This window comes from Dermacentor silvarum, chromosome 8 (genome assembly GCF_013339745.2).
Source record: "Dermacentor silvarum isolate Dsil-2018 chromosome 8, BIME_Dsil_1.4, whole genome shotgun sequence".
Classification (NCBI taxonomy): Eukaryota; Metazoa; Arthropoda; class Arachnida; order Ixodida; family Ixodidae; genus Dermacentor; species Dermacentor silvarum.
In genome coordinates this window covers 144940808-144950223 of record NC_051161.1, presented here as the reverse complement: position 1 = coordinate 144950223, position 9416 = coordinate 144940808, and the positions used below count along the sequence as shown (strand labels likewise).

At 47.0% G+C, this 9416-nt stretch overlaps 1 non-coding gene across 1 annotated transcript; it reads left to right on the top strand.

Annotated features, from left to right (window-relative positions):
- Nucleotides 1–7044: 7044 nt before the first annotated feature.
- On the top strand, nt 7045–7116 carry Trnas-cga (transfer RNA serine (anticodon CGA)). The gene has a single exon. It is a non-coding gene; the product is annotated as a tRNA-Ser (tRNA).
- The last annotated feature ends 2300 nt before the right edge of the window (nt 7117–9416 follow it).

The window sequence follows — 9416 nt, the reverse complement described above, 5'->3', positions numbered from 1 at the left end:
AGGCGCTATTATTGTGATGTGAACTACGCTACACTAGCATAACACAAATTGAGGTTGCAACAAATCATGAAACAAATGTGTTTTATCATCAATGCCCTCTGCAGACCTTGCAACACCCTTGTTCTCCTTCATCAGCATTGCAATTTTTTTGTAAGTGGTCGCCTTTACACGATAATCGTGATTCATACTGCGCCCCTTTAACTGGTACCCCTTCAACTGGTTGGTTTCCTACCACCCCCTGCTGGACATGAAGTTCGTGCCTTTGCTTGCATCTGCTTGTTTTTTTTCTCTTGTGAAAAAATGCAAGCGGGTCTTAAGAAAAAACTGAACTACTTCTGCAGTTGTGCATACGAAGTGCGATTTGCAGCCGACAGCAGCTGTAGCAGTACGACTGTCCATCAAAACATTCTCCACAATATTCATGTACACATCAGAACAGGCAGTTTTGTCAACTGTGTACACTTCCAAATGATCTTCCACAATTTGGAGGAGAGCGACTAGCTGGCTGGAGGGCACTTGTAGACGATGTCGGGTAGACGATGTCGGAGGCGTCGAAATGTTTCGCGCACACACGCGTATACTTCGATTTGAAGTTAAAACCGCCACCTTGCTGCCGCGGTATGGCCCGCTTCCATTTCTCGCGCTGCTCCTTGTCAATAGGCAAACGGAACAACGACACCTTTCGGGTCGTGCCCTTGTAGCCGGAACGGCAACCCGGCACGCAACACGTGTTCGGCATCGTTGTCCCACCCCGCCACTTCAACTAAACAGTCCAGCACTCGAAAAATAGCGCAGCACATGCACAGAACGCACCCGATCACTCAGCTCGCCTCGCACTGCGCAAGCGTTTCGGTACGCGAACGATGCCCTCCGGTGCGCAGTGGCGCCGCGTCGCGGCAGCTTTGGGCAGCGTATGAACCTCTCCCATAGCGTGACGGCGGAGTTTCGTGACCAGAAAAACATAGAAGGACTCTGCTTACGCTGTACCGCGCACAGCAGTAATCCATGCTTGTCGGCTGTCTGTTTCGTGCATTCTGTTGCGAATCTGTGGAATTTCACTGCTGTCATCAACCCTTCGTGAGTACATTGCTGGTTTGGAATTCCACAACACAACAGCAACTACCAGCCTTCCGTAATTGCTGGTTTGTTACTCAACAACGCAACAGTAACTACCAGTCTTCCGTAGGGGCGCAATCGCAATCAAGAGACGTTTCGCGCGCAGAAGGCTACGTTCACACTTGGGAAGCGGCAAGCGGGCGGAAAGGCCAAAGCGGCCGGAAAATCTTTTCCGCGCATGTACAAGTTGTTCACATTTGTTTTGCTACCCCCTCGGCCACCGCTGCCGCTTTTGCCCACATCCATCTAGTCTGCGTACGTTTGTCGGCGTGGTGGGGCTCATTATCGCATTATTTCGAGCGGTATGTTCATTCATTCACCCACGTACCGTCGTCAAAAGTGATCATTTTGCACAACTTCGCGCGTCATCTGCGACCTTCGGTAAATTCCTCGTTGGCGTTCCGTAATTCTCCTCACACGGGCGCGGTAGCGCTGAGTCACAGGTTGGTGCCTAGGCGTGATTATATTTCTTTAATAGCTTTTATTTACGAATTGTAATAACATTTCACCATTTCGTATTATTGTCGGTGCCTCTAGGACACCAAAGGGGCAACGGGAACACCACAGCTAAAACCCGGGCTGGCCCTTTTGTTGGGGCTCGCCAAATCCTGCGCGTCCTACTCAAGACCTATACGCTCCCAATCTATCGTCGCGACGAGAAAAGCACCCCGCGACTACTGCAACATACAGTACACGTGCGAGGAAAATTATGGAGCGCCAACGAAGAGTCTGCCTAACTATTGTCTGCCATGGAAGTGGAAGAAGAAATTGCTTGTATACTTCTACCCACTTGTTTTCTAGAAGTAGACAATAAATAAACGGAAGACGCGGACACCTCGGAAACGGCGGTGGTGGGTTCACCTGGCTTTGCAAAAGCGCGAGAAGTTGGGTCCCGCCAAGGCTTCGTTGCCGCACCTCCGGTCGGGCGACGTTGAATACTATCGCGAGTATTGCTGACAGTACGTTTTAGTACCACTCTTGTCGTAGAGCAAGGGGTGGTTCTTGATCGCGTAGATCAGCATTGCAGCCTACACTTTTGGTGCCATGTTTAATTTTACGACCGGTTGTTTACATGCTAGTGTAGCTTCGAGTCGAGCAGAATGACTTTCCGCCGCGTTTCCGCTTCGCCATGGCAAAAAAATCGGTCCGACACCGATTTGGATCGCCGCTTGTTTTTCTGTCTGTTTTGCCGCCTAGGCGGGCGGATTTTTGCAAGATTTTGCCGCTTCCGACAGCTTCGAGACCAAGTGTGAACGTAGCCTAAGATCCTGTGCGAGCGCGGCCTAACCGGCACCTGAAGGGAAGCGGCGGAAATGTATACCGGAAATTTCGACCACCTGGGCTTTTTAAGGTGCAACTAAATCTAAGTAAATGGGCCTCGAGCCTTTTCGCTTTCATATAAAATGCGGCTGCAGCATTTGTTGCTTCATTTAATTGTTGCGCATTTGTTGCTTCAGAATGCGGCCGCCACAATCTCGCCCAAAACCTCACAGAGTGTCAAAGCCTTGACAAACACCGTGACAGTTTTTTCCATATGCAGACATGATTCGCTGTAAATTACCAATCCAAACGGAAGCGCCCAGGAATGAAATTGTGATAGCAGCACCGGTTTCTTGGATTATGTTAGCGCGAAGCGACGAGATCAAAGGGTGGGTAAGTGTGTGTGTGTGTGGGGGGGGGGGGGCGTAGCGGAAAAAAATTCGGGGGATTTGAACCCCCCCAACACAACCCCTGGCTACGCCCCAGACGTGGGGTTATCTGCGCGTATCCCAAATGTAGATGGGAGTGGCAGGTTAATCATGGTTAGTGTACAGCTGTTATCCTATATCGCTGAATCTTCTATGTTGAATCTCAAAGTGCTGGGCTTTCTGTGATCGCAATGTTGTCGTTCTAACCTGTTACGACCTTTATTGAGCCACAATCTGTGCCCTAGATTTTTCAAAAGGGTTCCCTCCGTTTAGATAGGGTTCCCTCCGAAGTTAAAAAGAAAACTGCTTGTCCGACAGTGAGTGCTCTCTACACTGTGTCCCTGTTGCAGTTGGTATGGGTTTTGTTCTTGCTTTGGGCTGAATGTCCAGGTGTCGTGTGACCGCGGAGTGAAAGGAACGGTGTGAAAGGGTTAAGTGGCCTTAGCTCTTGCTTGATGCCCACTGGTTGTTCTACTCATTGGTTGCTAACCACGTGCCACTTGTGCTCTCAGCCTTGGCAAAGACAGCATAGCTTTGTTGCATTGGTGGACAAAAGGAGCTATTAGAAACAAAATTCAAGATGCCTTTTGTCAGTTTTGCTGCTTCTTCTTTCTGGGGTTTTTCGTGTCTAAACCAATTCTGATTATGAGGCACGCCGTAGTGGAGGGCTCCGCATTAATTTTGAACACCTGGGGGTCTTTAACGTGCACTACAACGCAAGCACACGGGCGTTTTGGCATTTCGCCTCCATCGAAATGCGGCCGCCGGGGCCGTGATTCGATCCCGCAACCGCGTGCTCAGCAGCGCAACGCCTTAGCTTACTAAACCACCCCGGCGGGTAGTTTTGCTGCTGTTGTGGTATGAAAATTTAATAGGTCATGACTGGATGCAGTGTAAATGACAGTGAGAGAGCATAATAAAAATAAATATTAAGACAATAGTATTGCTTCATTCTTGTAACACGCATTTGGGAGCCCCGACATGCTTGGACCATCTATGGCAGAAAACCAAGAGGTTTGACTGCTATTAGAAGCGTTTGTAGTGTTAGAAAGGGGTCTGTAGCAGCGATCCAAATTCACTTCTATTAGTAAGTTATTTTAATGTTCGCTTCCTTTATACTACGCACTTTTTTCTGTTTGTTTTTTCATGGTGCCGTCAAATGCGCCTTGCACAATAGCACAAAGGGAACTTTTACTGCAAGTATGTATGGTTGTAATACTAAATCATGCAAGTCTTAGCACTCTGCTTCACTTGGTGGCTATTATGCAAAGTGCTAGGAAGTGACATTGTCATTTTACAAGCACTTTTTTTCCTATGCATTCACTTGTGTGCAATGTGTCTCAAACTTTTTCATGTCTGTAATAGACTAGGAACATGTATGACATAAATCTATGCTGTTCCAGCAGCAAACATTAGGGCAGTGTCGTGTGATGCCTTCTACAGCTGCTTCTACATGTTGCAGTCTTGTACTTTGAGACCCTGGTGTAATTAATGATGCAATAATAAAGCGATTGGTTGAATAATTGATGAAAAATGAAATTAAATTTGTGTTCATTCTTACAGTAGGAAGAATATCCATACGCAAAATGATATGTGTAAAATAGCTTGAATGCGCTACCACCGTATACGCAGACTTGGCACGACAGCTACGTATAAAGTCAAAGGTAAGCATAATAGAATTTCCCTGCGGTGAGCGACTTGCACCGAACGAAACACTGATACGCTTCCGATAACATCGAGCGCGCATACGATCAGCTGATTTAGCTGAGCGCTTGTTCGCGGCGCTCAGACCGGCATATGCTAGCAAATGCCACACAACCGCTTAGCGGGAACGATATAATTGCGCTTGCGCATGACGCTCATACAGGCAGCGCAACGAAGACCGCATCCCTCGCTGCGCTACAAAGCCGACTGAGCGGAGCGTGACAGCGTGTCTACTTACCTCTTCGTCGTTTTGCAGCCGAGTTGATAAAGCGCCGCTCGCGTCTCGGCAAGACGCGCGTATCAAATGCGAAATCTACGCAGTTCCCTGCAGTGTCTTAGAGCGTGAAATCTGAGCGGAGCGGAGCGTAAGCAGCGCTCTTCTAAAACTGTCTATATTCTTTACCGGTGCTCGCATATAGTTGCCGCACGCGCAGCTTCAATCTTCTGAAACACGCCGGCATGCTGGCCAACTGAGAAGGCAACTTTGGTCATGTGCGCATGCACGCGTAGACTCGCTCTTGCCTTCACGTAGCTGACACACGTGGGTGACTGTTTTCAGCATTGACAAATAATGCCGGAGCCATGCAGAAGAGAGAGAGGGCTTCCTTGGCAACTCATCGCGACGTCTTTCCTTCTTCACTGATGGCTCACCATACCAATCTACTTGCATCGATCTTTCATAAAGATACACTTTATCGAATACCTGTGGTTTGGTGTTGCCTCGTGCCTTCATAAATGCATTCATTAGCTAACATGCGTCGCTGTCGCGACGCATGTCGCAGTGCCCATCTAATCGCGGGCGCCATATTACGCTCCGTCGTTAGTGTCGATCTGCTTGTCAATCGTGCAAACAGCATTGCTGTCGGTGTTGTAAGGCTGCAAGCAAACATGCTGTCGTTGCAAAAAGCATTGTTGACGGTGTCGGAAGGCAGCAAACAGGCATGCTGTCGTTGCAAACAGCATTGCTGTCGGTGTCGGAAGGCAGGAAACAGACATGCTGTCGTTGTAAACAGCATTGCTGTCGATGTCAGAAGACAGCAAATAGGAATTCTGCCGTTGCAAACACGAATCTTGTTGTTGCCGACAAGAATGCTGTCGTTGACTGCTGGCTTTGACGGATTCTTTGACTGGTTGTGCAAGGCTTACAACTTGTGCTCTTAGTATCCAACGAAAGAGGTAATAGAAGATCTGAAGGAATAACTGGAATGCCTGCTGTATGCTCTTCTTTATTGAAAAAAAAGGTGCCTAAAACACAAGTTGAAAGTCGGTGCTCTGTGAGACACTTTCCCCCTTGTGACCTTAGTTATAGTTGAAAAAGCCCATATATACACGCTGACAACATTTGTAAAATTTCAGTGGCTCTTGAAAGAAGCTCCAATTTCTCTGTACCTGAATATATAAATTTTCGTGTCTAGCAAAGTAAAAATAACAAATATCCGCACAAAGGGCGGGATGGTTTCCAATGGGCTGCATGGTGCCATTGTCATCACCAAAATTCATTGTGATTGTCATACATGATTGTCATACAACACTGATGTCATAAACCAACACCATGCAACAGAAATATGCAATTCGGTCAGCGCAGTGCGGTGGACACTTAGACGATGAAATGACCATACTGCCAAAACAAATTGCATTGAGCATTTAAGAACTTCCAAATAAAATGTGAGAAAGACATCCTTTGTTCCGTGATAAATGTCAGTAGAGGATAAGGTTTCTTGCTCGTCAAACTCGTCAAAGAAAATAAATTGCATAATGTACAACCTAAGAACTGATTCGCCAGTGCACACTCATCTTTTGACACCAGTTATGATACGACTTCAGGCACTGTATAAGTCTACCCAGTCACAAATATAGCTGTTTTATGGGGGCGACAAGATTCCGTCGCCATAGTTTTTATTTTGCTTTAGTGCACTTTTACCACTGAAGTAGGAAAAAGCTGCGGTTTAGTGCGGTTTCAGGAAGTATAGGCATAGCCGCATTCAAACAATGGACATAGAAGGGATATTTAAAACAGAATGATGCCCTTCCCGATTTTTGCTTGACCTATTTCTTTGTCTTTGTGCACTGCCCTACCTGTGCTTACCCTTCAGTAGCCTTTGATGCAAGAATTCATCACATCCGATTTTTGTTTCACGTCTGATGCCGTGCCACACTTTAGTTGTAATGCATTTTAACTGGTCACAATAAATGGTCATCTAATTATGCCGGCTGCTCTTGAGAAGTGCAGCGTTCATACCGTAATGCAAGAAATACCAATGCAAGTAATACCGTAAGGAAAGAAATGGGATGCACAAGATTTTAATGCTAGTGCTCCTTGCAATTTTATGCACATTTATTCATGCCTTCAGGTAGCATATGTGGGTTTATTGACCAGTTGCCATCACCCAAGAAGATCACGTGCGCGTGACGCCTGCGGCAGGAAGGACGTTCCACACCCGCCGCTAGGTTTGTGAGTGGTGGCGCTGGCTAACACACCCAGGGTTAGTTCAAGTTGTAAAACATAAATACCCCAGAAAGTGGATGGGAAAACGGCTCCGCGGTAGCTCAATGGTGAGAGCATCGCACGCGAAATGCAAAGACGTGGGTTCATTCCCCACCTGCGGACAGTTGTTTTGTAGCGTTAGCTACACTGGCCTAGCCAAGCCCGTTTCGCGCGGAACATCAAGAGCCGTGCTGCGCATGCGCAAGGATCAGTGATGTCACACGGCTTGCGCACCGGAGCCGGCACCTCTCGCGCACTCCGCCGCCGCCGCTCGCGACTCACCGCCGCCGGTCTGCGCATTCCAGAGGAGTGACGTCGTAGCCGTGGTAGACGCACTGGCGCCGGCGCGCGCTCGCTGTGCATTCGCCGTCTGACACTGCGCTGGAGCCACTGCGCTTCTGACTGGCGTTTGCCAGTGTGGTATAGCCATGGAGAAGGAGAGCGCAAATGCTGCTCAACAGCGCAGAAGAACAGAGAAGCTTGACTCATCGGATCCCGAAGTAGTTGCCTGGCAATTAGCGGTTGAGCGTAGGAGGAATGAACAGAAGAAGGCTAAACGTGCTGCGGAGACACTGGAGCAAAGGGACGAACGTCTAGCAAAGCGGCGTCGCCAGGAGGCTGAGCGACGTGCCCGACCACCCCTGCAGCAACAACAAAACGCCGTCGATGACGTCAAGGCTCGCCGATCGACTGAATATACTGTGAAACTCAGCGAAAGCGCCAGTGCGACTCGGACCTTCAGCTGAACCTTTGCTAACGCTACGTATATCCTGGCATAGCCGAGCTAAGCCACTGCAACAATTTTTTTTCATCCGTTTTCATTTCCATTAATTTGTGATTTCTTTAATTCAATTAATAAGTACAAGTAATTTCGCCTATGTTGTCCTTGGTGTCATTGTTTGTTGGCTTCTTATGACATGATTAATAAAAATCAGGCCCCTCGGTTCCCTTCTCATTCATTAAAAAGGAGAGTGGGTGAACAATCCAAAGAATTATATTACTGACGGAAGCAGAATACAAAAAATGGCTCAGAAAATGGTAAACTCGGATAGTTAGTACTGGTTTATAATTAACAGCAGTGCAACAAATTGGGAATTAGAAAGGCACAACAACAGGAACATGGCACGGACTATCAACTGACGAATTTATTTGTGTTGCCGTCCACTTTTATAGTTCCCATGCTACTTCATGGTGAACATTTGTTGTCAAACAAAAAGAAGGAACTCAGAAAATAATGAGAAAAAATACATTCAAACAAGCAAGAAACCACTTCTTCACACAGCTGTCTTCATTTCAGCAGAACCATTTTTATATCAATTAGGGCAACAATAGCTGTACGTTTCATCTTGATTCTTGTTTATGAAGAATGCTCCCATAATTTCTCGTGTCACCAGGTCACTATGCTAGTACAGGAGCGGCAGCTTCTTGATCCGTAACTGGCATTTACAAGCCCAGCAGTGGCCTGTCACCTGCAAGCACATTGCTGCCTTGATATTGTACTGTTGTTTGCTAAGGCACTTATTAAAACGCCTCCCAGTCTGCCTGATGTAGATAACTGCAGGGGAAAGGGTTCTCATAGATGGCGGAGCATGTGAAGTAGAGCTCCAAGTCGGGCTAGTTGGTTGACATGCATGGTATAATTTTTTAACTGCGCTAACACACACTGACAAGGACGAGGCAGACAAGACGTCTTGTCTTGTCTGCCTCGTCCTTGTCAGTGTGTGTTAGCGCAGTTAAAAAATTATACCATGCGGAGCATGTGCATGCAACAAACATGGTGACAGTCCCCTTTGTGCAATGTCTTTGTGAAGTGCCTTCACGATTAATGTCCTTCTCAACATCTGCAAAGTGCGAGCCAACTCATTCCGTGCTGAGAACATCAAGTCATTTCTGCACCTTGCACGACATTCTTAAAAAAAAATTGGAGAAGGCATGAACATACTGCACCACTGTCTTTCTTCTACGTGTAGTAACATAGTGTTGGACAGAGTACCCACATTTTCCACTTTCAACTTTTCTAATTCAACTTATACTTTAGGAGCACCTCCAAACTTTCAGCTGCAAATTAGAAATCGATGACCACAGGCGATAAACAGCATGACTCGGGAAGTAGAAGAAACGCCTAGAAGGAACTCCTGAAGCACTGCTCAGCATGCACTAAACTACTGAACAGTGTAATTGCCAAGCCATAAATAGCAGCAACCTTGACAAGATCTCATGTCCTCCTGATGGCATACAGTGCCCTGGAGCAGATCACGAAACCTAAGAAATCTAGATATCCAGAGTAGCTAATAAGTACAAGTTTAGAGATGCTGTTTGATACGTCACGTCTCGACAATAAATAACTACATGGTGACTGTAGAAAATGGAACGTTTATTGTGTGCTCCGCAGTCGTATATATAGGGGTTAATGACGTACACTT